The sequence below is a fragment of the Mercenaria mercenaria genome, chromosome 2, assembly GCF_021730395.1.
Source record: "Mercenaria mercenaria strain notata chromosome 2, MADL_Memer_1, whole genome shotgun sequence".
NCBI lineage: Eukaryota > Metazoa > Mollusca > Bivalvia > Venerida > Veneridae > Mercenaria > Mercenaria mercenaria.
In genome coordinates, this window is record NC_069362.1 from 24940505 (window position 1) to 24947068 (window position 6564).

A 6564-nucleotide genomic window follows, 5' to 3' on the forward strand; every position below is an offset into this window, starting at 1 on the left:
TTAAAAGTATTTTTAAAGCAATAAACGTGAGCAATAAGGCTCAGTTGTAAACCATGTGATTGCCTGACAGTTGTCAGTAGCTACAGTTTGTACTTTGAAATAGAATATTGTTATAAAAACAACAACAAAAATTAAAAAAACAAAACAAAAGAATACTAGAAACTTCAATTATACGGCATTGCTTGGAATAAAATACTTTAAAAAAACAAAATACATCTTGAGAAACGTTTACTTAAGGCTGACTCACAGACCAAAAATCATAGTGATACGTGGAATAGTTAATTTTACATGGAACATTGAACAATAGTACCGAGTAGTACATGTACTTTTATCACGCCGATGTCAACATTAACGTCGCCTAAACGTCAAATTGTAGAATGCCAGATATCTGTACGATGTTACATATCTGAAATCCTTTTTAAAACAGTGCTAAACAAACAAAAGCAGAACCATCTTGCCTCCCCCATCCCTCCATCACATACCACTTTTCCTGCCACTTTATTTGTGTGTGTGTGTCTGTTTTTAGCTCACCTGAGCCTGAGCCTAAGGCTCATGGTGAGCTTTTGTGACCGCTCTATGTCCGTCGTCAGTCATCAGTCCATGGTGAGCTTTTGTGACCGCTCAATGTCCGTCGTCAGTCATCCGTCCATCAACATTTTCAAAAAAAAAATCTTCTTCTTAAAAACCACTGGGCAGAATTACGCCAAACTTCACAGGAATGATCCTTGGGTGGCCCCCTTTCAAACTTGTTCAAAGAATTGAATTCCATGCAGAACTCTGGTTTCCTTGGCAACTGAAAGGAAAAACTTTAAAAATCTTTTTGTCCAAAACTGCAAGGCATAGAGCCTTGATATTTGGCATGTGACATCGTCTAATGGTCCTCTATGAAGATTTTTCAAATTGTGCCCCTGGGGTGAAAAGAGGCCCCATCCCGGGGTCACAAGTTTTACATAGACTTATATAGGAAATAACTTTAAACATCTTCTTGTCTAAAATCACAAGACCTTGTCCTTTGATATTTGGTATGTAGCATTGCCTTGTGGTCCTCTACCAAAATTTTTCAAATTATAACCCTGGGGTGAAAAGAGGCCCTGCCCCGGGGGTCTCAAGTTTTACATAGACATATAGGAAAAAGAATTCAAAAATCTTCTTGCCTGAAAGTGCAAGGCCTAGGCTTTTGATATTTGGTATGTTGCCTTGCCTAGTGCTCCTTTATCAAAATTGTTCAAATTATGCCCCTGGGGTGAAAAGAGACCCTGCCCCAGCGGTCCCAAATTTAACATACATATAGGGGGGAAAAATCTTGTCTGAAAGTTCAAAGCCTATAGGCCTTTGATATTTGGTATATAGCATTGCCTAGTGGATCTCTAACAAGATTGTTCAAATTATGCCCCTGGGGTGAAAAGAGGCCCCGCCAAGGGGGTCACTTGTTACATGAGTTATATAGGAATATATACTTAAAATATTACCAGATCATATTTCCTAGACTGTTTAATTATAATCACCTGATGACCCCAAGCGATTAGGGGTCACTTGACTGTGACCTTGACCTACTGACCTACTTTCTTGTTTATAGCTCACCTGAGCATGAAGTGCTCAAGGTGAGCTTTTGTGATCGCCCTGTGTCTGTTGTCCGTCATCTGTCCGTTGGCAACAGTTTGACTGTTAACACTCAAGAGGTCACAATTTTGGCCTAATCTTAATGAAACTTGGTCAGAATGTTACCCTCAATAAAATCTTGGATGAGTTCGATATTGGGTCATCTGGGATCAAAAACTAGGTCACCAGGTCAAATCAAAGGAAAAGCTTGTTAACACTCTAGAGGTCACTATTTTGGCCCAATCTTGGCCCAATCTTAATGAAAGTTGGTCAGAATGTTACCCTCAATAAAATCTTGGACGAGTTCGATATTGGGTCATCTGGGATCAAAAACTAGGTCACCAGGTCAAATAAAAGGAAAAACTTGTTAACACTCTAGAGGTCACAATTTTGGCCCAATCTTAATGAAACTTGTTCAGAATGTTACCTGCAATAATATCTTGGACGAGTTCGATATTGGGTCATCTTGGGTCAAAAACTAGGACACCAGGTCGAATCAAAGGAAAAGCCTGTTAACACTGGAGGACACATTTATGATGTATCTTCGTGAAACTTGGTCAGAATGTTAATCTTGATGATATTTAGGTCGGGTTCGAATCTGGGTCATGTGGAGTCAAAAACTAGGTCACCGAGTCAAATCAAAGGAAAAGCTAGTTAACAATTTAGAGGCCACATTTATGACCATATCTTAATGAAACTTGGTCAGAATGTTAATCTTGATAATCTTTAGGTCAGTAGGTCAGGTGAGCGATACAGGGCCTTCATGGTCCTCTTGTTTAAGATACAGCCTTGAAATTTGGATGACATGTACAGTTTTGCACATCGATCTTAAAACTGACTTTCAGTGAACATGAATCTGACCTACTGACCTACTTTCTAATATTTTAGCATCAGTTTGCCATTGTAAACATGTGGCTCATATTACTCAGGTGAGCGATTCAGGGTCGTCTTAAATTTCCGTTCAGTTTTGTGATACCGTATATTAGTATCTCCCGCACCCCTAGTCCCACATACACCACCGGTGTCCGCTCGGATTTTTAGTCATTTTTAGTCTGGACGAGCTTTATTGATCACACGCCGTCTGTCCGTTTTCCGTCCGTAGTCCGTCTGTCCAAATGTTTCTTCAAACACCATCTCCCATGAAGCAACTTTGGTGAAGGTTGAGAAAATTTGGCCTGGATGGTCATCTACCACTGGTCTTCAAAAATGTCCTCTGGTTCAAAAATGTACTTTTCCAAAGGCGCAAGGTCCAGAGCTAAGCTATCTAGGTTTTAGCACTGTCAAATAGCCTTGTTTTGTGCAAATCATGTCATGACTTCTGTAAGTAAAACTTGGATAATGCATATCTTTTTGTGTGTAAAATTGGACGTTTCCCCGAAAAATGGGTTGAATCATGTTAAGCATATTATTTTGACCTATTAATGTTTGTCATTATGCCAAATCTGCAATAGTATTGAGATAAATTCTGCCATCAAGTTATAGAAAGATAGGCCTTAATCCAAAAACAGTCAAAAATTGGAACATTTTTCGTGTACATGTGTTTATAGATAAAATAGAGCATGCAATGATTTAAAAACTAACACCGTGACCTTTGTTTTATTGACTTTTTTGTAGGTTTAACGCATGTTTTTTCGTGTTATAACATCTGCAGAATCCTGAGGGATTGGTTGGTGTCGCAGCCCGGTAGGGCGAGGGTACCAACGTTTCCCGAGGGATTCTGAAGATGTTACACACAAAATGAACATGCGTTAACGCTGTTCTAGCATAAAACGCGTAAAAAAACCTAATAAACGAACAAATTATCCCGCAACTTCATTAAATTTCCATGAAACGCGTGGGAACGTCTGCTTTGTTTTTCACGACGTCATTTCCTTTGAATTATCCGTTTTTGAGCCGTAATGCGTTTACGTTTTGCCACGGAACGCGCATACAATGTATATAAAAGGTGTTTTAACAGCACGTGAGCGCGAGAATCTCATTGTAAACATGTTTTCTCCCTTGTTAAAACACCCCCGAAAAGTGACAAGAACATCGGTTTTATGCTAGAATAATGCAGTAAATGAGCAGAATTTCAGAAAATATCTGTCAGACAGGAGGAACTTTTTGTTAAGTGTCGTTGAAATAGATAGTATTCACGTCGAAGAGCTGTCATAAGTACTAGCTGACCAGGGCGTGCTTCGAATAACGCTCAGGTAGGGTGCGAATGACACCGATATCACTATAGTTACCAAATAACAAGGGGGTGATAAGGCTTCTAGTAACACCATCATCTGTTGCAATTAGTCGCTTCCGATATGTTACAGTGTGTAATGAAGACGGGATAAATACTATCCTCGTGATACCAATGGCCACTCCCCGTATTTTGAAACTTTCATTATTACACTTTGATGAAGTGGATAAAAACAATCCTTATTACTTGTTACATTTCTGCACAGCTGAACTCCCCTCACCCCGTCCTCACCCTATCCCCATTTGCGAGTTGTTGTATACACTATCAGCTGTAAATATCATTTGAAAATTAATACCTAATCATTTATTAATTATTTCCAGTAACGTCACTACGATCGAAAAAATATTTCGAGAGACCATGTCCCGAGTGCCCCCGAAATGTTCCATATCACGATCCTGGCAAAGTTCCCGATTACTCGTGACCATTCCTTATGAAAGCCCAGTGCGACATGCTAATCGCCAAATGCCAAATATTTAATGCTAAATGCAAAAAAAAAAAACAACAAAAAAACTTAATGCTAAATGTCATTTATTTAATGCTAAATGCCAATTACTTAATACTGAATGATACATACCAAATGCGTTATGCCTCATTGTAAATACTAAATGACAAATGGCAAATGCTAATCGTGAACTTCTTTAAATTTATGAATTACATTGTACAAATTTCTATCTCTTAATCTTATGAATGTAACTTTTAATTATTTTAAGACCTATAATATTCAACCAATCTGACTTGAAACAAAAACATGTTCTATCGGCCATAACAACACTTGACCGAAACTGTTTACTCTGTTAAAAATGTTTAGAAGTAAAAATTAATACAAAGTTATGTAACAAAGGCCAATGACTATTTCATGGATGCATTCATACACTGATATATTCATCTTTTTTTAAAGCGCTCAGCAGTAAGCATTTGACATTTATTGTTTCACGTTTCTCAATTAACAACCAGCATTTATCGTTTGACAAGTATGAAAGGCTGATGCGTCGTGCTTATTGCCAAATGCCAAATGTCAAATGCCAATTACTTAATGCTAAATGCTACATACCATACCGAATGCTTTAGTTAACAATTAACATTTTATCGTTCAACAGTCAGTATTTAAAATTCAGTATTTGGCAAGTAGCATTTTGCATGAATTATCTGTCATTTGGCAATTAGCAGGGCGTACCAGCCTTCCATAATTTCTAAACGACAAGCCCCCAAGTGGATTGTTTAGTATGTCTTCGTTCCGCACATACGATAAAAATGAAATAAAATTTTATAGCGCGAATTCCTTTATGATGATAATGGAATGCTTTTCATTATCTACAAAGTTGAGGAGGGTCTCCTTACTTCATACTTCTAACATCATACTTCTTACTTCGATGTTTGTATAAAATCTCAAATAGCAAGAATTAAGAGATGCGTGGTCCTCTCTCAAGTTTATTCAAATGGTTCCGCTTGACCTAATTTAAGGGCTGTTAAACCTAAAAAAAGAAAACCTTTAAACGGTTTTTTCTTACGAACCGTTTGATGATCTGTCGAGTTATTATAAGGTATTCAGTTGGGATACTCGGCCATTTCTCGGGGCCGCTACAGCTAAAAATAGAAATACCTTTAAACGAATTCTTCTCACGAACCGTCACATGGATCTTCGTCAAGCTAGGTCTGTGACATCATCGTAAGGTTTATTCCAATTTTATTCCAAGGGCACAATCAGTCCCCTACTATAGGGCCCCTAAAGCTTAGAATAGAAATATCCGTTTACGACTTCTTCTCACGAACCGCTTCATGGGTCTTCATCAAACGTGATCTGTAGCATCACTGCAAGGTAAGCGTGCATTCGGTCCCCTTCTAGGGGCCACTAGAACCAAAAATATAAATAAATTTAAATGCCTTCATTCACTAAACGCTTTATAGATCTTCATCAAACTGTCTGTAGCATCACTTTCAGGCCATATCACAGGTTTGTTAAAACTGGGGCATTCAATCCTTTTTAGGGTCCGCTAGAGCTAAATTTGGATTGTTAATGGCTTCATCAATTGTATTCCAATGGATCACTCTGTCCACTTTTGTGGGCTACTGGAGCTAAAATAGAGATAAATTTAAACGACTTTATCTCATGAACCGTTCTACGGAACTTCATCAAACTTTGTTTAAAGCATCATTATAAGGTATTCTCCAAAACTTGTGCAAATGGAGGCGATTGGACTCCTTAGTCTAAAAAATAGAAAGAAGAACCTTTTAACTAATTGTTACCATGAACCACATTTTAGATCATCATTAAAGTCGATCTGTGGAATATTCTAAGGTCCTGTTTCTTTGTTCAAATGGAGACACACGGTCGCTAAAGGTAAAAAATTGAAAAAACGACCGCCTCTCATGAGCTGTTCGATGTATCTCCATTAAATTTGGCCTGTAGTATCATTATAATTCCCTTTCCATTTTTTTCTATTGGCCCCATTGATGGGGGTGTTTGAGCTAAAATTAGAAATACCTTTAAACGACTTTTTTCTCATAAAGAGCTTGATGGATATGCACCATGCCTACTTACTACTGGTATAATGACCAACATAACGTAATTTCACCGACTTTCATCAAACCTACTACTATGGAGGCAGCATGACATATAGGCTCACACTAGACTCGTACAGCTAGGGCACGACTTACACTACATATTGAAATAAAGAAGAAAGGTTAATGGTTTATTCCTTTCGGCTATGTAGCTAAGATTGAATACCATAAATGTT